The following is a 25,079-nucleotide window of genomic DNA, read 5'->3' as shown; positions in this document are numbered from 1 at the left end:
ACCCATATGTGTTATTATTTTACTCTTTTCTTTCCTATCCCGATTAGGAACCATTAAGAAATACTTAGAAGCCACGTATGTAAGTAATTAATTTTATAAAAAGCCCTGAGATTGAAAACATATTGATATGTGATCTGGTAAATTAATTAGATTATTAGTAATGCATTGATTAAATTAAATGACATATAAAATTATCATCTCATATCAATAATCAAGATCACATCAACTGTCGTCCAACGTGGAAAGCATTGTAAAGTATTTCTAGTGGCAAATTTGAAGGATAGAAAGAGTAAAGCCGGTATTTGAAAATTTATATGCCTGTGGTAAAAAGTGAGATACTTACATTTGATAACATAAAATTTTAGATCTCTTTAGGTACAAATTTTACATAACTGATTTAATATTTTATTTTTACGATATTTACATTTGATATATTTATTGACAATTTATAATATTTGGGTGAGAAAAAGTCGTCTTGGTAACATACTAGTAAAATTTCATATTTGGCGGGGATAGTACTTCTTGAAAACAAATGTCTGTGACAAGAAGCCAAAGCAAAGACAACAAAAAACAAAAAGAACATTCAGACCAAGAAGATATTTTAGACACGACAATCATGGCATCAGAACAGCAAGAATTATCAGGAATAGATAAACTATTACAAATGATGCAACTCCAGTCACAAAGAATGGAACAGAAAATGGATGAAACACAACAAAAACTGGATGACAATCAAAGAGAAACAAAACAAGCAATGGATGAAGCAAAAAGGACAATGGATAAAGTGGATCAAAAAATGGATGAAACACAACAAAAATTGGATCAAAAAATGGATGAAACACAACAAAAAATGAAACAAGCAATAGAAGAGAACAACAAGAAAATGGAGGAACGCATAGGAAAGTATGAAAAGGAAGTAAAAGGATGTTTGACAATGATCAAGAACGATATGGGACAACAAGAGACAGAGATTAAAGAAATCAAAAGCAAAATAAAGGAAATAACGAATTGTCAGAAAAAGGAAATAGAAAATTTGGAAAATAAGTTGGAAAATGCTATTCAAGTAGACAGAGAAGAAGTGGAAAAAAGAATCACAGAAATAGAAAAACAAGTCAACGAAAACCGGACACAACAAAATGTAGGAGAAAGAAGAGAAATCGTTATACATAGCACAGATGACGTGAAGATAAGGTTTGGCGGGGACGTAAGAAGATTACACCCAGTGCCGTTCATAAATAGCCTGAAAAAGAAAATACAGCACATCGGAAATTTCGAAACAGCAAAAGAAACTATCAGAAACCATCTCAAATATGAAGCAAGCCTATGGTTCGACAGTAAAGAAGAAGAATTCGGCAATTGGCAACAATTTGAACAAAAATTTTTGAATTATTTCTGGGGAACAGTCCAACAATTGGAAATTAACAAGGAATTGCAAAATGGGAAATACAATGATAGGATGGGTGTATCAGAAAGGACATATGCTTTGCAAATTTACAATAATGCAAAACATTTACAATATAATTACTCATCGGAACAATTAGTCGAACTGATTGCAAGACATTTCGAGGAAACGCTGGAAGACCATATCACATTGCAAAATTACAAAGACATAGATAGTTTATGCCAATTCCTACAAATAAGAGAATCACGTCTAAGAGAAAGAAAATCAAGAAGGTCGCGAGAAGATTACAGGCCCCGAGAAACACAAGATTACAGAGGTAGAAATCAAAATAGCAGGGACTATACAAGACGAGATTTTAATCCCAGAAGGGAAAACGAAAATAGAGACAACGGAAGAGGAAATTATGAACAAAGAAATAGGCAATGGAATGAGGACAGAAATCGAGAATACCAGAATAGAAACACCACACGCTCAAATCAAGAAAACAGAAATAATGGTAGACAAAATGAACAGGGATATCGAGAAAACCGAAACAGATCCGACAGACCAAGAGAAAATAGAAGAGAAGTAAATAATACCCAGACAGATGAATATGACGGAGAGAGACATTATGACGAAAATATAAACAACGATGAGCAACCGGCGTCTTTTCACGACGGCGCTCACTAAAAACCAAAAATCAAACAGGAATCTTTTGTCACCCCAAGGAGTTTATTAAATTGGCAGGAAACAACGAAAAGAAAAATGGAGTTAATTTAAAATTTGTGGATGGATTTATCAACGAGAAACCAATTAAAATTATGATAGACACTGGATCTGAAATAACATTGGTCAACAGAAAACTAATAGAAGAAGTTAACTTAACAAATTTAATTTATAAAATACCTAGGGTAAATTTAGTGGGCGCAAACAAACGGACATTGGCAACTATAAATGAAGGCATACGAGTAATGGTACGACTGGGCAAGAATATGTATGCACTACAATGTGTAATAATGCCAAACATGTCACATGACATGATAGTAGGAGTGGACGAATTGGCAGAAAAACATGTAGTGATAGATTTTAAAAATAATACGATGAAACTAACAGAAGAAAAAGAAAAAGAACAGGACAAGGAACATGAGAAACAAAATACGGACGAATCAGGTAAAGAACAAACAGTGGAAATGAATTTGGCAGCGAAGCAAGGACAAAGAAAAAAAAGGAGAAAAGGTCAGAAAAAGATAAAAGAAAATGAAACCTGTGGCTCCTCAAAAGAAGAGTTGAGCCCAGAAGAAGAAAATTTGAGAGTATCAGAAACAAAGGAAACCTGGGATTCCTCAAAAGAAGAGACGAGCTCAGGAGAAGAAGAAATAAAGCAAAAAAATGAAAGTGAAAAGAATATGATTGAAACAGTGGTATTTGAAGAGGAGGTATATGCAAACGAGGATGCAGAATGCACGGTAAACATGTGTGAAGAATCTGAGAAAAAAGACAGAAAATTGATATGTGGAGAAGGGAAAGAAAAAGAATTGCGGTTGATGTTAAGAAACTACGAAAATTTGATCAATGAGGAAAACAGAGTGGCTAAAAAGTACGAACATTCATTTGAGGTGAAAAACTTGGGAAATTTTCGATCAAAGACTTACCCGATTCCATACAAGTATCGACAAGAGGTGAAAGAAGAAATAAATAAAATGTTGGAAGATCAAATCATCGAAAGATGTGATTCACCGTATGTTAACCCGATTGTGATAGTAAAGAAAAGCAGTGGAGAATTGAGATTATGTTTAGATGCCAGGAATATCAACCAGCACACTGTATCACAATATGAATCACCTCTAAACATCGAGGCCATTTTTGGAAGAATCACGGGGTCACACATATTTTCGAAAATTGACTTAAAACACAGTTTTTGGTTGATACCGTTAGCTGAAAAGTGTAGAAACTACACCGCTTTTTCTATTGATGGTATTGTCTACCGGTTTAAGGTAGTGCCGTTTGGATTGCAGAGTGCTTGTGCTGCACTCGTCCGAGCTCTACATACCATTTTGAATCGCCACGAAGATTTCATAGTTCATTATATCGATGATTTATTAATTTTTTCACAAGATACTCAGAGTCATCTGAAACACATAGAAATAATTCTGGAAGAATTGGACACAGCGGGATTGAAATTAAACATTGAAAAATGTCAATTTTTTCAAAAAGAAGTCATTTATTTGGGTTTTCAATTGGACACCAAAACAGTAAGATTAGCCGAAGACAGAGTCAAGCTCATAGATGAATACCCAAGACCAACGAATTTGAAAACATTGAGAGGTTTTCTTGGCACGATTAATTATTTTAAAAAACTGATTCCCGATTTGAGCCAAAAGGAAATCCCTCTGATAAAGTTGCTTAAAAAAGGAATAAAATGGAATTGGAAAGAAGAACAGGAGGAAGCTTTCGAAACATTAAAACGAGAATTCGCAAAAGGAACGAAAATATACCACCCCATTTACAATTTACCTTTTATACTCCGAACTGATGCGTCCATACAAAAATTTGCAGGAGTTCTGTCTCAAATACAAAACGACCAAGAAGTGCCGATATGTTTTATATCGCGAGTGACTAAAACACATGAGAGAAAATATAGTGTTACAGAATTGGAGTTTGCCAGTGTACTATATTGCGTAAACAAATTGAGGTTTTACTTATTGGGAGCAAAATTCACAATCGAAACAGACCATGCAGCTTTAGTACATATCATGAAGAATAGATTAGTAAATAATAGAATACATAGAGGCATTCTATTATTACAGGAGTATGATTTTGAGTTCCGATATATAAAAGGAAAAGACAACATAATAGCCGACGCTCTAACACGGGATGAGGACACGGGAAAAAAGGAAACAATTACTCTACAGGTGGGACTAAATAGATTAATACAAGAAGAAGGGATATATTCGTTAAATGAGATAAGGTCAAACCAAGAAGACCTAGAGGAAAGAGAGAAAAGAAGAGCGGAAGTAGAAAATGACATATATTTTAAGAGAATAGACGGAAAGGAACTATATTTAGTGACACAGACATTGGCCGAAAAGATAATAAAGAAATTACATGAGGACAATGGGCATATCGGTAGCAGAAAAGTTTGGCTCGTTTTTAGGGAAAATTACATCAGCCGACAGGATTACCGCATTGCAAAGGAAATTACCCAGAAGTGCGATGTATTTCAAAAATATAAGAGTCGGAATTTCAAAAACGAAAATGTTGCCAAAAATATTGAAGCCCGAAACAAACTAGACATTGTAGCAATAGATATGTTAAGCGATCTAATTATGACCACTAAAAGGAACAAACATATTCTGGTAATGGTGGATGTGTTTTCAAAATACGTAAAATTATATAGTTGCCGCACCACAAAGGGGGAGGAAATATTAAGAAAAATCGACAATTTTATAGCCATAGTAGGAACACCAAAAAAGATTCTACTGGACAATGCAACGTATTTCCGAAATGATCGTTTCAAGGGACAACTTCGAGAACGAGGAATAGAGACAAATTTTGTCAGCATCAGGCATCCACAGAGTAATCCTTCGGAACGATTCATACAGGAAGTGACGAAATTTCTTCGCATTGCAACAGATGGTCAACATCGCCACTGGGACAGGAAAATGGCGGAAATAGAAAGGTATCTAAATACAATTCCGAGCACAGTAACAAAAGAGACCCCAGAATACATCATGAAGGGTGTATTGCCGATAAGGCCATGGGAAGACCAAGAGCCAAAAGAATATCAACAGGTGATTGAAACCGTACAGAGAAGATTACGGCGAAGCAACGAAAAATATATCCAAAGACAGGAACAAAATAGAAAAAGAAGACCAGTGACTTTCCAAAAGGGTGAAAAAGTACTCGTGAGGGCATTACGAGTATCAAATCTTCCTGGGGGCATTTGCGCAAAGTTGATGCCTGTTTTCGAAGGCCCGTATATCGTGAATAATGAAAATGGGATAAATAGTTATGAGTTGAGGCACAGGAACTCGGAAAAGATCCGAGGAATTTATAATATTCACGATGTATACAAATATCACGAATAAAAGACAGAATTACATGAAGTAGATAGTAAGTTAAGGTATAAGACATAGATTAAAGTAATGAAATATACAGGGAGTTGGTTTTGCCTCGAGAAAATTTATTTAAAAATGCAGATAAATTTTATCGAATACAAGGCGGGGATTTGTTATATTTCTATTTGATATGAAAATTAAAATTTGATAATTATAGACAAAATTCAATTTAATATAAAATATTTTCAATTTTCTCAACCACGGGCATATAAATTTAGAACAACCTGTATACAACAAATTGTTATATTTAATTTTAAGAAGTGATTAAATAAGACTCAAGTGAAATCGTTAATAGGTCATTATCGTTGTTCGCGGAAGGATCGGTCATTAGCCGATGCTAATTAAGACTAAGTGGAAATAGAGAATAGGTCATTAAAATTTGTATATAGTAGAAAGTAATTTTAGAATGGGAATTAACTATTTTCTTTGAAATCCATTAAGCATATTTAGAAAGTTTAAAAATTGGTTTTGAGGAATACTGCGAATGAGAGTTGGTGGTGGAAGTTTGATTTGTGAATCTGGAAGGGATATTTAGAAAGTAGGGGAATGAATGACAAAGTGAGATCAGAATGTTTTGAGCTGTCGAGAAGTGAAGTCGAGTAGTAGACGGTAGTGTACGGAGAGTGAGAAAGCCTGTGTAGTTCCGTGAGTGTGGAGTATCTATCGTAGAACGAGAGGTAGGCCAGGTTGAGAGTAAAAGAACCTCCTTGAGCCAAGAGTTCCCGGTAGCTGATTGCAGTTTCGAAAAAGGTAGAAGACAGCATCACGACAGAAGCAGGAAACGAGAGCTATACGAGCTAGTTTCAGAGGAGAACATTACTGGAAGCCAGGACGAGGTTTTGATTGCAGCCAAGGATAGCAGGAAACGGGTCTTGTGTGAAGACTTTCTCAGTGCACCAGAAAAAGGTCAGTCTCATTTTTTTGGACATGAATGTATGGGTTTTTCGTAGTAAATACCACATTTAAAATTGAAGAAACATAATCAATAATATCAGAAAAGCTTCATCAAACTTAAATAGAATTGTTGCTAATAAATTATAATAGTTAAATGTTAATAAAAACTTTCAATTGGAAATCAAAAGAAAATAAGATTCCCATGTGTAAATGTTATGTTTAAGAATAATAAGATATAGCAAATATTAAGCAGTGATTGCCATTTGAATAAAATAAACAATATTTTAATTACAATTGTAACCCATATGTGTTATTATTTTACTCTTTTCTTTCCTATCCCGATTAGGAACCATTAAGAAATACTTAGAAGCCACGTATGTAAGTAATTAATTTTATAAAAAGCCCTGAGATTGAAAACATATTGATATGTGATCTGGTAAATTAATTAGATTATTAGTAATGCATTGATTAAATTAAATGACATATAAAATTATCATCTCATATCAATAATCAAGATCACATCAATATATATATATATATATATATATATATATATATATATATATATATATATATATATATATATATATATATATATATATATATATATATATATATATATATATATATATTGTTATATTTCTATTTGATATGAAAATTAAATTTTGATAATTATAAACACAATTCAATTTAATATAAAATATTTTCAATTTTCTCAACCACGGGCATATAAATTTAGAACAACCTGTATACAACAAATTGTTATATTTAATTTTAAGAAGTGATTAAACGAAACTCGCGACAATGCGCTTAGAATGAACAAAGTGAATGGCGCGTACCATTGTCGTTGTTCGCGGAAGGTTCGATCATTAGCCTATGCTAAATAAGACTCAAGTGAAATCGATAATAGGTCATTATCGTTGTTCGCGGAAGGTACGATCATTAGCCGATGCTAAATAAGACTTAGTGGAAGTAGATAATAGATCATTAAATTTTGTAATTAGTAGAAAGTAATTTTAGAATGGGAATTAACTATTTTTCTTTTGAAATCCATTAAGCATATTTAGAAAGATTAAAAATTGGTTTTGAGGAATACTGCGAATGAGAGTTGGTGGTGGAAGTTTGATTTGTGAATCTGGAAGGGATATTTAGAAAGTAGGGGAATGAATGACAAATAGAGATCAGAATGTTTTGAGCTGTCGAGAAGTGAAGTCCAGTAGTAGACGGTAGTGTACGGAGAGTGAGAAAGCCGGTGTAGTTCCGTGAGTGTGGAGTATCTATCGTGGAACGAGAGGTAGGCCAGGTTGAGAGTAAAAGAACCTCCTTGAGCCAAGAGTTCCCGGTAGCTGATTGCAGTTTCGAAAAAGGTAGAACACAGCATCACGACAGAAGCAGGAAACGAGAGCTATACGAGCTAGTTTCAGAGGAGAACATTACTGGAAGCCAGGACGAGGTTTTGATTGCAGCCAAGGATAGCAGGAAACGGGTCTTGTGTGAAGACATTCTCAGTTCACCAGAAAAAGGTCAGTCTCATTTGTTTGGACATGAATGTTTGGGTTTTTCGTATTAAATACCACATTTAAAATTGAAGAAACATAATCAATAATATCAGAAAAGCTTCATCAAACTTAAATAGAATTGTTGCTAATAAATCATAATAGTTAAATGTTAATAAAAACTTTCAATTGGAAACCAAAAGGAAATAAGATTCCCATGTGTAAATGTTATGTTTAAGAATAATAAGATATAGCAAATATTAAGCAGTGATTGCCATTTAAATAAAATAAACAATATTTTGATTACAATTGTAACCCATATGTGTTATTATTTTACTCTTTTCTTTCCTATCCCGATTAGGAACCATTGAGAAATACTTAGAAGCCACGTATGTAAGTAATTAATTTTATAAAAAGCCCTGAGATTGAAAACATATTGATATGTGATCTGGTAAATTAATTAGATTATTATTAATGCACTGATTAAATTAAATGACATATAAAAATATTATCTCATATCAATAATCAAGATCACATCAATATATATATATATATATATATATATATATATATATATATATATATATATATATATATATATATATATATATATATATATATATATTGATATGATCTTGATTATTGATATGAGATAATAATTTTATATGTCATTTAATTTAATCAATGTATTAATACTAATCTAATTAATTAACCAGATCACATATCAATATATTTTCAATCTCAGGGCGAATTATAAATTAATTACTTACTTTCGTGGCTTCAAATATTTCTTAATGGTTCCTAATCGGGATAGAAAAGAAAAGAGAAAAAAAAATACACATATGGGTTACAATTATAATCAAAATATTTTTTATTTTATTTAAAAGGCAATCAATGCTTAATATTTGCTATTTCTTATTATTCTTAAACATAACATTTACAAATGGGAATCTTATTTCCTTTTGGTTTTCAATTGAAAGTTTTTATTAACATTTAACTATTAGGAGTTATTAGGAACAACTCTATTTAACTTTGATGAAGCTTTTCTGATATTATTGATTATGTTATTCAATTTTTTATGTGGAATTTAATACGAAAAACCCATACATTCATGTCCAAACAAATGAGACTGACCTTTTCCTGGTGAACTGAAAATGTCCTCACACAAGACCCGTTTCCTGCTATCCTTGGCTGCGATCAAACCTCGTCCTGGCTTCCAGTAATGTTCTCCTTTGAAAAACTAGCTCGAATAGCTCTCGTTCCTGCTTTTGTCGTGATGCTGTGTTCTACCTTTTTCGAAACTGCTATCAGCTACCGGGACACTCTTGGCTCAAGGAGGTTCTTTTACTCTCGACCTGGCCTACTTCTCGTTCCACGATAGATACTCCACACTCACGGAACTACCGGCTTTCTCACTCTCCGTACACTACCGTCTACTACTCGACTTCACTTCTCGACAGCTCAAAACATTCTGATCTCTATTTGTCATTCATTCCCCTACTTTCTAAATATCCCTTCCAGATTCACAAATCCTACTTCCACCACCAACTCTCATTCGCAGTATTCCTCAAAACCAATTTTTAAACTTTCTAAATATGCTTAATGGATTTCAAAGAAAATAGTTAATTCCCATTCTAAAATTACTTTCTACTATATACAAATTTTAATGACCTATTCTCTATTTCCACTTAGTCTTATTTAGCATCGGCTAATGATCGATCCTTCCGCGAACAACGATAATGACCTATTAACGATTTCACTTGAGTCTTATTTAATCACTTCTTAAAATTAAATATAACAATTTGTTGTATACAGGTTGTTCTAAATTTATATGCCCGTGATTGAGAAAATTGAAAATATTTTATATTAAATTGAATTCTGTTTATAATTATCAAATTTTAATTTTCATATCAAATAGAAATATAACAAATCCCCGCCTTGTATTCGATAAAATTTATCTGCATTTTTAAATAAATTTTCTCGAGGCAAAACCAACTCCCTGTATATTTCCTTACTTTAATCTACGTCTTATATCCTAACTTACTATCTACTTCATGTAATTCTGTCTTTTATTCGTGATATTTGTATACATCGTGAATATTATAAATTCCTCGGATCTTTTCCGAGTTCCTGTGCCTCAACTCATAACTATTTATCCCATTTTCATTATTCACGATATACGGGCCTTCGAAAACAGGCATCAACTTTGCGCAAATGCCCACAGGAAGATTTGATACTCGTAATGCCCTCACGAGTACTTTTTCACCCTTTTGGAAAGTCACTGGTCTTCTTTTTCTATTTTGTTCCTGTCTTTGGATATATTTTTCGTTGCTTCGCCGTAATCTTCTCTGTACGGTTTCAATCACCTGTTGATATTCTTTTGGCTCTTGGTCTTCCCATGGCCTTATCGGCAGTACACCCTTCATGATGTATTCTGGGGTCTCTTTTGTTGCTGTGCTCGGAATTGTATTTAGATACCTTTCTATTTCCGCCATTTTCCTGTCCCAGTGGCGATGTTGACCATCTGTTGCAATGCGAAGAAATTTCGTCACTTCCTGTATGAATCGTTCCGAAGGATTACTCTGTGGATGCCTGATGCTGACAAAATTTGTCTCTATTGCTCGTTCTCGAAGTTGTCCCTTGAAACGATCATTTCGGAAATACGTTGCATTGTCCAGTAGAATCTTTTTTGGTGTTCCTACTATGGCTATAAAATTGTCGATTTTTCTTAATATTTCTTCCCCCTTTGTGGTGCGGCAACTATATAATTTTACGTATTTTGAAAACACATCCACCATTACCAGAATATGTTTGTTCCTTTTAGTGGTCATAATTAGATCGCTTAACATATCTATTGCTACAATGTCTAGTTTGTTTCGGGCTTCAATATTTTTGGCAACATTTTCGTTTTTGAAATTCCGACTCTTATATTTTTGACATACATCGCACTTCTGGGTAATTTCCTTTGCAATGCGGTAATCCTGTCGGCTTATGTAATTTTCCCTAAAAACGAGCCAAACTTTTCTGCTACCGATATGCCCATTGTCCTCATGTAATTTCTTTATTATCTTTTCGGCCAATGTCTGTGTCACTAAATATAGTTCCTTTCCGTCTATTCTCTTAAAATATATGTTATTTTCTGCTTCCGCTCTTCTTTTCTCTCTTTCCTCTAGGTCTTCCTGGTTTGTCCTTATCTCATTTAACGAATATATCCCTTCTTCTTGTATTAATCTATTTAGTCCCACCTGTAGAGTAATTGTTTCCTTTTTTCCGGTGTCCTCATCCCGTGTTAGAGCGTCGGCTATTATGTTGTCTTTTCCTTTTATATATCGGAACTCAAAATCATACTCCTGTAATAATAGAATGCCTCTATGTATTCTATTATTTACTAATCTATTCTTCATGATATGTACTAAAGCTGCATGGTCTGTTTCGATTGTGAATTTTGCTCCCAATAAGTAAAACCTCAATTTGTTTACGCAATATAGTACACTGGCAAACTCCAATTCTGTAACACTATATTTTCTCTCATGTGTTTTAGTCACTCGAGATATAAAACATATCGGTACTTCTTGGTCGTTTTGTATTTGAGACAGAACTCCTGCAAATTTTTGTATGGACGCATCAGTTCGGAGTATAAAAGGTAAATTGTAAATGGGGTGGTATATTTTCGTTCCTTTTGAGAATTCTCGTTTTAATGTTTCGAAAGCTTCCTCCTGTTCTTCTTTCCAATTCCATTTTATTCCTTCTTTAAGCAATTTTATCAGAGGGATTTCCTTTTGGCTCAAATCGGGAATCAGCTTTTTAAAATAATTTATCGTGCCAAGAAAACCTCTCAATGTTTTCAAATTCGTTGGTCTTGGGTATTCATCTATGAGCTTGACTCTGTCTTCGGCTAATCTTACTGTTTTGGTGTCCAATTGAAAACCCAAATAAATGACTTCTTTTTGAAAAAATTGACATTTTTCAATGTTTAATTTCAATCCCGCTGTGTCCAATTCTTTCAGAATTATTTCTATGTGTTCCAGATGACTCTGAGTATCTTGTGAAAAAATTAATAAATCATCGATATAATGAACTATGAAATCTTCATGGCGATTCAAAATGGTATGTAGAGCTCGGACGAGTGCAGCACAAGCACTCTGCAATCCAAATGGCACTACCTTAAACCGGTAGACAATACCATCAATAGAAAAAGCGGTGTAGTTTCTACACTTTTCAGCTAACGGTATCAACCAAAAACTGTGTTTTAAGTCAATTTTCGAAAATATGTGTGACCCGGTGATTCTTCCAAAAATGGCCTCGATGTTTAGAGGTGATTCATATTGTGATACAGTGTGCTGGTTGATATTCCTGGCATCTAAACATAATCTCAATTCTCCATTGCTTTTCTTTACTATCACAATCGGGTTAACATACGGTGAATCACATCTTTCGATGATTTGATCTTCCAACATTTTATTTATTTCTTCTTTCACCTCTTGTCGATACTTGTATGGAATCGGGTAAGTCTTTGATCGAAAATTTCCCAAGTTTTTCACCTCAAATGAATGTTCGTACTTTTTTGCCACTCTGTTTTCCTCATTGATCAAATTTTCGTAGTTTCTTAACATCAACCGCAATTCTTTTTCTTTCCCTTCTCCACATATCAATTTTCTGTCTTTTTTTTCAGATTCTTCACACATGTTTACCGTGCATTCTGCATCCTCGTTTGCATATACCTCCTCTTCAAATACTACTGTTTCAATCATATTCTTTTCAGTTTCATTTTTTAGCTTTATTTCTTCTTCTCCTGAGCTCGTCTCTTCTTTTGAGGAATCCCAGGTTTCCTTTGTTTCTGATACTCTCAAACTTTCTTCTTCTGGGCTCAACTCTTCTTTTGAGGAGCCACAGGTTTCATTTTCTTTTATCCTTTTCTGACCTTTTCTCCTTTTTTTTCTTTGTCCTTGCTTCGCTGCCAAATTCATTTCCACTGTTTGTTCTTTACCTGATTCGTCCGTATTTTGTTTCTCATGTTCCTTGTCCTGTTCTTTTTCTTTTTCTTCTGTTAGTTTCATCGTATTATTTTTAAAATCTATCACTACATGTTTTTCTGCCAATTCGTCAACTCCTACTATCATGTCATGTGACATATTTGGCATTATTACACATTGTAGTGCATACATATTCTTACCCAGTCGTACCATTACTCGTATGCCTTCATTTATAGTTGCCAATGTCCGTTTGTTTGCGCCCACTAAATTTACCCTAGGTATTTTGTAAATTAAATTTGTTAAGTTAACTTCTTCTATTAGTTTTCTGTTGACCAATGTTATTTCAGATCCAGTGTCTATCATAATTTTAATTGGTTTCTCGTTGATAAATCCATCCACAAATTTTAAATTAACTCCATTTTTCTTTTCGTTGTTTCCTGCCAATTTAATAAACTCCTTGGGGTGACAAAAGATTCCTGTTTGATTTTTGGTTTTTAGTGAGCGCCGTCGTGAAAAGACGCCGGTTGCTCATCGTTGTTTATATTTTCGTCATACTGTCTCTCTCCGTCATATTCATCTGTCTGGGTATTATTTACTTCTCTTCTATTTTCTCTTGGTCTGTCGGATCTGTTTCGGTTTTCTCGATATCCCTGTTCATTTTGTCTACCAATATTTCTGTTTTCTTGATTTGAGCGTGTGGTGTTTCTATTCTGGTATTCTCGATTTCTATCCTCATTCCATTGCCTATTTCTTTGTTCATAATTTCCTCTTCCGTTGTCTCTATTTTCGTTTTCCCTTCTGGGATTAAAATCTCGTCTTGTATAGTCCCTCCTATTTTGATTTCTATCTCTGTAATCTTGTGTTTCTCGGGGCCTGTAATCTTCTCGCGACCTTCTTGATTTTCTTTCTCTTAGACGTGATTCTCTTATTTGTAGGAATTGGCATAAACTATCTATGTCTTTGTAATTTTGCAATGTGATATGGTCTTCCAGCGTTTCCTCGAAATGTCTTGCAATCAGTTCGACTAATTGTTCCGATGAGTAATTATATTGTAAATGTTTTGCATTATTGTAAATTTGCAAAGCATATGTCCTTTCTGCTACACCCATCCTATCATTGTATTTCCCATTTTGCAATTCCTTGTTAATTTCCAATTGTTGGACCTTTCCCCAGAAATAATTCAAAAATTTTTGTTCAAATTGTTGCCAATTGCCGAATTCTTCTTCTTTGCTATCGAACCATAGGCTTGCTTCATATTTGAGATGGTTTCTGATAGTTTCTTTTGCTGTTTCGAAATTTCCGATGTGCTGTATTTTCTTTTTCAGGCTATTTATGAACGGCACTGGGTGTAATCTTCTTACATCCCCGCCAAACCTTATCTTCACGTCATCTGTGCTATGTATAACCATTTCTCTTCTTTCTCCGACATTCTGTTGCGTCCTGTTTTCGGTGACTTGTTTTTCTATTTCTGTGATTCTTTTTTCCACTTCTTCTCTGTCTACTTGAATAGCATTTTCCAACTTATTTTCCAAATTTTCTATTTCCTTTTTCTGGCAATTCGTTACCTCCTTTATTTTGATTTTGATTTCTTTAATCTCTAACTCCTGTTTCTCGCTCTTTTCTGCAATCTCTTCTATTTTTTTAACCATTTCCTTCTTAATACTCTCTATATTTCTGTTGTTTTCTTCTATGGCTTGTTTTGTTTCCTGTTGATTGTCATCCATTTTTTTCTCCACTTTATCCATTTTCTTTGATGTTTCTTCCTGATTTTTATCCATTTTTTGTTGTGTTTCATTCATTTTTTGATCCAATTTTTGTTGTGTTTCATCCATTTTTCGTTGTGTTTCCTCCATTTTTTTATCCATTTTTTGTTGTGATTCATCCATTTTCTTTGATGTTTCTTCCTGATTTTTATCCATTTTTTGTTCCATTCTTTGTGACTGGAGTTGCATCATTTGTAATATTTTATCTATTCCTGATAATTCTTGCTGTTCTGATGCCATGATTGTCGTGTCTAAAATGTCTTCTTGGTCTGAATTATTCTCTTGATTTGAATGTTCTTTTTGTTTTTTGTTGTCTTTGCTTTGGCTTCTTGTCACAGACATTTGTTTTCAAGAAGTACTGTCCCCGCCAAATATGAAATTTTACTAGTATGTTACCAAGACGACTTTTTCTCACCCAAATATTATAAATTGTCAATAAATATATCAAATGTAATATCGTAAAAATAAAATATTAAATCAGTTATGTAAAATTTGTACCTAAAGAGATCTAAAATTTTATGTTATCAAATGTAAGTATCTCACTTTTTACCACAGGCATATAAATTTTCAAATACCGGCTTTACTCTTTCTATCCTTCAAATTTGCCACTAGAAATACTTTACAATGCCCTCCACGTTGGACGACAGTTGATATGATCTTGATTATTGATATGAGATAATAATTTTATATGTCATTTAATTTAATCAATGTATTAATACTAATCTAATTAATTAACCAGATCACATATCAATATAAAATATCAATGGGAAAATCCCAATAGTTGGCTGTATACCATAGTTTAAAAAACCAATACAGAAGTAAAAACTTCGAGATGTATTCTGGTATAAAATCGTTTATTTAAAAACTATAAAATGTCATCGATTGCAGAACGTTTTCGTTCTAAACAGAACATCTTCAGTGCCTAGAATGAAGTATTTCCACGTTAGATTAAAGCAAAGGGTTAAAAATGTGACTGTTAAAATGAAAAAAGTGTGGGAATACTTACATCCTGCCGAGTATTTTGAAACTAGCACACCGTAAATAGTGTTAACATCATCATATATGGTTTACATAATGTAATATGTTAAAATGTTATGACTACAAGTCGATGTTAATGGATAAAGTGGAACAAATGCTAAAAGGGTGCCATGGTTCCCTGCTCGAAGATACTAGGTACTTGCCAATTCAATGGGCACAGACCAACTGAGAAATTATGAAGTGGATTTACAATTTGACAAGGGTGACATGACATGACAAGATAAAGCCAATTTTTGGTTAAAGTTTCATTTGATTTTGGATTTTTTAATAAAATGCGGAGGTTTGTCTGCAAAAATAATTTAAATTATTTGAATAATAAAATCTACTGTAAAGTTTAAATTAGCAACTCTCTATTCCAGAATAACTTATAGATTCATTAAATTTAATGCAGATATATTACGTGGTTTAAGTTGTGACGTCATCGGATGTGAAATGACGAGTTGAAAGTTAAGTTTGTGGAAACAAGGAAATACACTACATAGTAAGATAATTAGACTTGCATGGAAAAACAAAGCTAAACAAGCCGAGAAAACCAGAATTTAAGAGTGTTTTTATGTGATGAAATGTTGGTTGCCTAACAAGGCAAGCAGACAACAGGTTGAAGGTAAACGGTAGAATATTGCGAGAAAACAGTATATATACAAAAGGTGGCTATATGTTGTGTTAAATTTATTATTATACTATTGTAATGAATAATTATGTCTGTTAAAAGTTGGAAAATAGTTGTTAACAAAATTAAATAACTAAAGATTACTGTAAGTGAGGTAGATATATGTGTGAAGGATATGATTGTATATAGTATTGTGAAATGAATGAGAGTATGTAATAAAATAATAAAATTAAACTATGTGACATAAAGTCTAATTCATCTTTATGTAGTTTTGAAAGGACTGAATGAATTGGAAGTAATGTATCTTGATAGTCTACCAACGTGGAATAGTGAATAAAATAATTAGAATGAGAGCTACCAATATAGGTCAAATTGTGGGTTGGTGTCAGTATGTAAAGAAGAATCTAAATTGAATGGGTATATGAAATAGAAAAGTATGAGATTGATTTCTATTGGTGATAGTGGAGTAAATAGACTGAACTAAATGATATATATTTAAGTGCACAAACTTTATGAACGTATGTGATTGTAACTGAAATCAAACAAATGCAAAATGTGAAAAAATTTTTATTTTAAATTGGGATAAATGGATATTGGAAGTTGCCTGATATGAATGGAAATGAAAAGATAGATGAAAAAAGAAGAATAGTGAATGCAATAAAACTTATGAAAGAAGTTTGACTGAATGGGTCGTAATGGATATAGGTGTGCAGTATCCTATTGTTAAGTAAAGTCTAAGAATCTAAAAAGAAAGCAGTGACAGAATGTTACTAAGTAAGGAAAGTGATATATATGACAGACCAGAGTGATTGGATGTATGGTGTTTTTTTTTTTTTTTTTTTTTTTATTATTGTAAGCGGAGATGAGAGAAAATGAGTAAGTAACATAACAGGCAACAGGATAAGTGAGTGTGAAGAACATTCCAAAGAGACAGGAGATGAGACAGTGAGATGAGATATAGAGGACCTGAAAAAGAGACAGAGACAACTTGCATTTCTTTTCAACTTCATTGCTGCCTCCCCCACTATCCCATCCCTCACACAGTTTTGATTCTTCTATTTTCCTATCCTTCATATTTCTCCACTCCTAGTCATTTCTGGTTTGACCTTGTGTCTCTGTCTCTTTTTCAGGTCCTCTATATCTCATCTCACTGTCTCATCTCCTGTCTCTTTGGAATGTTCTTCACACTCACTTATCCTGTTGCCTGTTATGTTACTTACTCATTTTCTCTCATCTCCGCTTACAATAATAAAAAAAAAAAAAAAAAAAAAAACACCATACATCCAATCACTCTGGTCTGTCATATATATCACTTTCCTTACTTAGTAACATTCTGTCACTGCTTTCTTTTTAGATTCTTAGACTTTACTTAACAATAGGATACTGCACACCTATATCCATTACGACCCATTCAGTCAAACTTCTTTCATAAGTTTTATTGCATTCACTATTCTTCTTTTTTCATCTATCTTTTCATTTCCATTCATATCAGGCAACTTCCAATATCCATTTATCCCAATTTAAAATAAAAATTTTTTCACATTTTGCATTTGTTTGATTTCAGTTACAATCACATACGTTCATAAAGTTTGTGCACTTAAATATATATCATTTAGTTCAGTCTATTTACTCCACTATCACCAATAGAAATCAATCTCATACTTTTCTATTTCATATACCCATTCAATTTAGATTCTTCTTTACATACTGACACCAACCCACAATTTGACCTATATTGGTAGCTCTCATTCTAATTATTTTATTCACTATTCCACGTTGGTAGACTATCAAGATACATTACTTCCAATTCATTCAGTCCTTTCAAAACTACATAAAGATGAATTAGACTTTATGTCACATAGTTTAATTTTATTATTTTATTACATACTCTCATTCATTTCACAATACTATATACAATCATATCCTTCACACATATATCTACCTCACTTACAGTAATCTTTAGTTATTTAATTTTGTTAACAACTATTTTCCAACTTTTAACAGACATAATTATTCATTACAATAGTATAATAATAAATTTAACACAACATATAGCCACCTTTTGTATATATACTGTTTTCTCGCAATATTCTACCGTTTACCTTCAACCTGTTGTCTGCTTGCCTTGTTAGGCAACCAACATTTCATCACATAAAAACACTCTTAAATTCTGGTTTTCTCGGCTTGTTTAGCTTTGTTTTTCCATGCAAGTCTAATTATCTTACTATGTAGTGTATTTCCTTGTTTCCACAAACTTAACTTTCAACTCGTCATTTCACATCCGATGACGTCACAACTTAAACCACGTAATATATCTGCATTAAATTTAATGAATCTATAAGTTATTCTGGAATAGAGAGTTGCTAATTTAAACTTTACAGTAGATTTTATTATTCAAATAATTTAAATTATTTTTGCAGACAAACCTCCGCATTTTATTAAAAAATCCAAAATCAAATGAAACTTTAACCAAAAATTGGCTTTATCTTGTCATGTCATGTCACCCTTGTCAAATTGTAAATCCACTTCATAATTTCTCAGTTGGTCTGTGCCCATTGAATTGGCAAGTACCTAGTATCTTCGAGCAGGGAACCATGGCACCCTTTTAGCATTTGTTCCACTTTATCCATTAACATCGACTTGTAGTCATAACATTTTAACATATTACATTATGTAAACCATATATGATGATGTTAACACTATTTACGGTGTGCTAGTTTCAAAATACTCGGCAGGATGTAAGTATTCCCACACTTTTTTCATTTTAACAGTCACATTTTTAACCCTTTGCTTTAATCTAACGTGGAAATACTTCATTCTAGGCACTGAAGATGTTCTGTTTAGAACGAAAACGTTCTGCAATCGATGACATTTTATAGTTTTTAAATAAACGATTTTATACCAGAATACATCTCGAAGTTTTTACTTCTGTATTGGTTTTTTAAACTATGGTATACAGCCAACTATTGGGATTTTCCCATTGATTTTTTATTAATGACAGTATGGTCAATTTGGCTCTTCAGTATTTGCGACTAGCAACACGACGAAACAACTTGAAACTCGATATATGGTTTATTCAACAGTGTCTCAAATTCAAAGTTTTTCCAACTTTTAGTATAGTCAGGACATCAAAAAATGTACCACCCAACATCAGGACTTCACTACAGATAAAACTTATGAAAAAAGAGATATGTTCACATTATAGTAAACTTAATTACATCAATTGTAAGCTTAAGGTAATGTATGATTCTTTGCTCGATATTATAGGATTCATTAACTTCAATAATTTTTTGACAGATGTGCATGACAAGGTAGATGCTTCTAACACAATTAAATTCAATAGAGTACATAACAAGCTTATTAATCTCATTAGAGACAAAACTGTATATGATCAAGCCTCTCAGGATAGAAATAACAATAAAAAGTTTTCAGATTTTCAATTCCACCCTAGAATAAAGAACCTTACCGATATCAGCTTTTCAACAGATGAAATCAAATTATTAAACTATGGTCTCAAATACTCCGTCCCTAAAGATTTATCTTTACACGATCTTGAGAGTCTATCTATTGAGACAGATGTAGTAATCCAAAACCTTTCATTATCTCTTTCGCAAAGAACGTCAACTAGAAATTCCTGTTACCGTTACATAAATAAATATAAAAATAAGATTTCTTCATCTTCAAATTCTTCTTCTTCTCAGAACTCTTCTTTTATTGATAATCTATCATTTAAACAAGCTCAATCTCATCTCAAAACTCTTAAATCAATTAAACATAAAATTGCTAATCACAACCTAATTTTTTCTAAAGCTGATAAAGGTAATTGTTTGGTTATTCTAGACCGTGATACTTACAACAATAAAGTTTCATCTTTTCTAGATGACAACCACTTCATTATTTTACCAACTGATCCTTCCAAGAGATTCATAAGTAAATTGAAAGATAACATCAAAAAACACTCTGAATTTTTATCCAATTATGAGGCCCCTTACAACAAACTGCCTGGCAACCCTCTTATTCCGAGGTTGTACGGTTTACCCAAGATACATAAAGTTGGAATTCCTATACGTCCTGTCGTCAGTTTCATTAACACTCCAGTTTCTATTTTATCAAAATTCATACTCAACACCTTAAAAAAAATTTAATCAACTTCACACCCCGTTTTACTGTATCAAATTCATACCAATTAGTTGATAAACTTCAACTCATCAATCTCAATCCAGACATAACTATGCTTTCTTTTGATGTAAGCAACCTATTTACTTCAGTGCCCAAAATCGAAACTTTAAGTCTGGTAAAATCACTCTTAGTCAACAAGTCTTTTCAGCCCAATGTCATTTCACCGATACTAGATATCCTTGAATTATGTCTATCTCAAGATTTCTTCCAATTCAACAACAAATTCTATAAACAACCAGATGGTTTAGCAATGGGCAGTTGCTTATCCCCATTCCTAGCTGATGTCTTTATGGATCATTTAGAGTCCAATCACATTATGAAAAATCCAGAAATTTTACATTGGTTTCGTTACGTAGATGACTGTTTGGTCTTCATCGCTGGACATCATGACTCAGCTCAACAACTACTTCTTAAAATTAACTCAATTCACCCTAATATCAAATTTACCATGGAACTAGAATCTTCTCAGGCCATTAATTTCCTTGATTTATCTATTACCAGACTTAACAACCAATTCAACTTTGGTATCTTTCGTAAACCCACCCAAACTGACCATGTAATTCATTTTTCTTCTAATCATCCTCTATCACACAAACTAGCAGCTTTCAGAAGCTTCATACACAGACTTTTCTCTATACCTATGTCAACAGATTCTTTCAACAAAGAACTCAACATTATAAAACAAATAGCTGTCAACAATGGTTACGATCCCTCTATAATAGATAAACTCATCCGTAAAAGAGAATCTAAATTGCTTCAAAATTCTGCTTTCCATCAGTCATCTTCCTCTTCTGCTATTTACAGGTCACTACCATATCATAACCCACATCTATCTGAAAAGATTAAACGTATTGTATCTAACTCTTCTGAGAATATACATATTTCTTTCAAAGTTGGAAATACCCTTGGCCACTTTTTGACAAATACTAAGGATACAATACACTATATGAATCGTAGTGGTGTTTATAGACTGACTTGCTCTGATTGTGATGCCTCTTACATCGGCAGGACTTACAGATCACTCTCAACCAGATCTGCTGAACATTCTAAAAGAGACACTACATCAGCTTTTTCCCATCATTTGAAAGTTAATAATCATCATCTCGACATCCCTGATGGTGTTAAATTAATTCATAACATCCAAGACAGAAACAATCTACGCCTGGATTTGTACGAGGACCTTGAGATTTCCAGAGACATGAGGACCAGCCCCAATTGCGTTAATCGTCAAACAACTTTAAATCGTCCTTTCACTCCTATCCATCGACAACTATTCCCTTAATCCAACCCTAGTTTTCTCTCATTTTTCCTCTCACCCCCCTTCCCCTATACTCCTATTCTCCATTTCCCCCTCCCCCTCTTTTCCCACTACCCCACTAGTTTATAACAGTCTTCTCTTTCCATACTAATCACCCATTAACACATATCCAACTTGCATTTCTTTTCAACTTCATTGCTGCCTCCCCCACTATCCCATCCCTCACACAGTTTTGATTCTTCTATTTTCCTATCCTTCATATTTCTCCACTCCTAGTCATTTCTGGTTTGACCTTGTGTCTCTGTCTCTTTTTCAGGTCCTCTATATCTCATCTCACTGTCTCATCTCCTGTCTCTTTGGAATGTTCTTCACACTCACTTATCCTGTTGCCTGTTATGTTACTTACTCATTTTCTCTCATCTCCGCTTACAATAATAAAAAAAAAAAAAAAAAAAAAAAAAAAAACACCATACATCCAATCACTCTGGTCTGTCATATATATCACTTTCCTTACTTAGTAACATTCTGTCACTGCTTTCTTTTTAGATTCTTAGACTTTACTTAACAATAGGATACTGCACACCTATATCCATTACGACCCATTCAGTCAAACTTCTTTCATAAGTTTTATTGCATTCACTATTCTTCTTTTTTCATCTATCTTTTCATTTCCATTCATATCAGGCAACTTCCAATATCCATTTATCCCAATTTAAAATAAAAATTTTTTCACATTTTGCATTTGTTTGATTTCAGTTACAATCACATACGTTCATAAAGTTTGTGCACTTAAATATATATCATTTAGTTCAGTCTATTTACTCCACTATCACCAATAGAAATCAATCTCATACTTTTCTATTTCATATACCCATTCAATTTAGATTCTTCTTTACATACTGACACCAACCCACAATTTGACCTATATTGGTAGCTCTCATTCTAATTATTTTATTCACTATTCCACGTTGGTAGACTATCAAGATACATTACTTCCAATTCATTCAGTCCTTTCAAAACTACATAAAGATGAATTAGACTTTATGTCACATAGTTTAATTTTATTATTTTATTACATACTCTCATTCATTTCACAATACTATATACAATCATATCCTTCACACATATATCTACCTCACTTACAGTAATCTTTAGTTATTTAATTTTGTTAACAACTATTTTCCAACTTTTAACAGACATAATTATTCATTACAATAGTATAATAATAAATTTAACACAACATATAGCCACCTTTTGTATATATACTGTTTTCTCGCAATATTCTACCGTTTACCTTCAACCTGTTGTCTGCTTGCCTTGTTAGGCAACCAACATTTCATCACATAAAAACACTCTTAAATTCTGGTTTTCTCGGCTTGTTTAGCTTTGTTTTTCCATGCAAGTCTAATTATCTTACTATGTAGTGTATTTCCTTGTTTCCACAAACTTAACTTTCAACTCGTCATTTCACATCCGATGACGTCACAACTTAAACCACGTAATATATCTGCATTAAATTTAATGAATCTATAAGTTATTCTGGAATAGAGAGTTGCTAATTTAAACTTTACAGTAGATTTTATTATTCAAATAATTTAAATTATTTTTGCAGACAAACCTCCGCATTTTATTAAAAAATCCAAAATCAAATGAAACTTTAACCAAAAATTGGCTTTATCTTGTCATGTCATGTCACCCTTGTCAAATTGTAAATCCACTTCATAATTTCTCAGTTGGTCTGTGCCCATTGAATTGGCAAGTACCTAGTATCTTCGAGCAGGGAACCATGGCACCCTTTTAGCATTTGTTCCACTTTATCCATTAACATCGACTTGTAGTCATAACATTTTAACATATTACATTATGTAAACCATATATGATGATGTTAACACTATTTACGGTGTGCTAGTTTCAAAATACTCGGCAGGATGTAAGTATTCCCACACTTTTTTCATTTTAACAGTCACATTTTTAACCCTTTGCTTTAATCTAACGTGGAAATACTTCATTCTAGGCACTGAAGATGTTCTGTTTAGAACGAAAACGTTCTGCAATCGATGACATTTTATAGTTTTTAAATAAACGATTTTATACCAGAATACATCTCGAAGTTTTTACTTCTGTATTGGTTTTTTTTACATATCAATATGTTTTCAATCTCAGGGCGAATTATAAATTAATTACTTACTTTCGTGGCTTCAAATATTTCTTAATGGTTCCTAATCGGGATAGAAAAGAAAAGAGAAAAAAAAAATACACATATGGGTTACAATTATAATCAAAATATTTTTTATTTTATTTAAAAGGCAATCAATGCTTAATATTTGCTATTTCTTATTATTCTTAAACATAACATTTACAAATGGGAATCTTATTTCCTTTTGGTTTTCAATTGAAAGTTTTTATTAACATTTAACTATTAGGAGTTATTAGGAACAACTCTATTTAACTTTGATGAAGCTTTTCTGATATTATTGATTATGTTATTCAATTTTTTATGTGGAATTTAATACGAAAAACCCATACATTCATGTCTAAACAAATGAGACTGACCTTTTCCTGGTGAACTGAAAATGTCCTCACACAAGACCCGTTTCCTGCTATCCTTGGCTGCGATCAAACCTCGTCCTGGCTTCCAGTAATGTTCTCCTTTGAAAAACTAGCTCGAATAGCTCTCGTTCCTGCTTTTGTCGTGATGCTGTGTTCTACCTTTTTCGAAACTGCTATCAGCTACCGGGACACTCTTGGCTCAAGGACGTTCTTTTACTCTCGACCTGGCCTACTTCTCGTTCCACGATAGATACTCCACACTCACGGAACTACCGGCTTTCTCACTCTCCGTACACTACCGTCTACTACTCGACTTCACTTCTCGACAGCTCAAAACATTCTGATCTCTATTTGTCATTCATTCCCCTACTTTCTAAATATCCCTTCCAGATTCACAAATCCTACTTCCACCACCAACTCTCATTCGCAGTATTCCTCAAAACCAATTTTTAAACTTTCTAAATATGCTTAATGGATTTCAAAGAAAATAGTTAATTCCCATTCTAAAATTACTTTCTACTATATACAAATTTTAATGACCTATTCTCTATTTCCACTTAGTCTTATTTAGCATCGGCTAATGATCGATCCTTCCGCGAACAACGATAATGACCTATTAACGATTTCACTTGAGTCTTATTTAATCACTTCTTAAAATTAAATATAACAATTTGTTGTATACAGGTTGTTCTAAATTTATATGCCCGTGGTTGAGAAAATTGAAAATATTTTATATTAAATTGAATTCTGTTTATAATTGTCAAATTTTAATTTTCATATCAAATAGAAATATAACAATATATATATATATTATATCCT

This window comes from Diabrotica virgifera, chromosome 6 (assembly GCF_917563875.1).
Source record: "Diabrotica virgifera virgifera chromosome 6, PGI_DIABVI_V3a".
Taxonomy (NCBI): Eukaryota; Metazoa; Arthropoda; class Insecta; order Coleoptera; family Chrysomelidae; genus Diabrotica; species Diabrotica virgifera.
Note: the sequence above shows the minus strand (reverse complement) of the source record.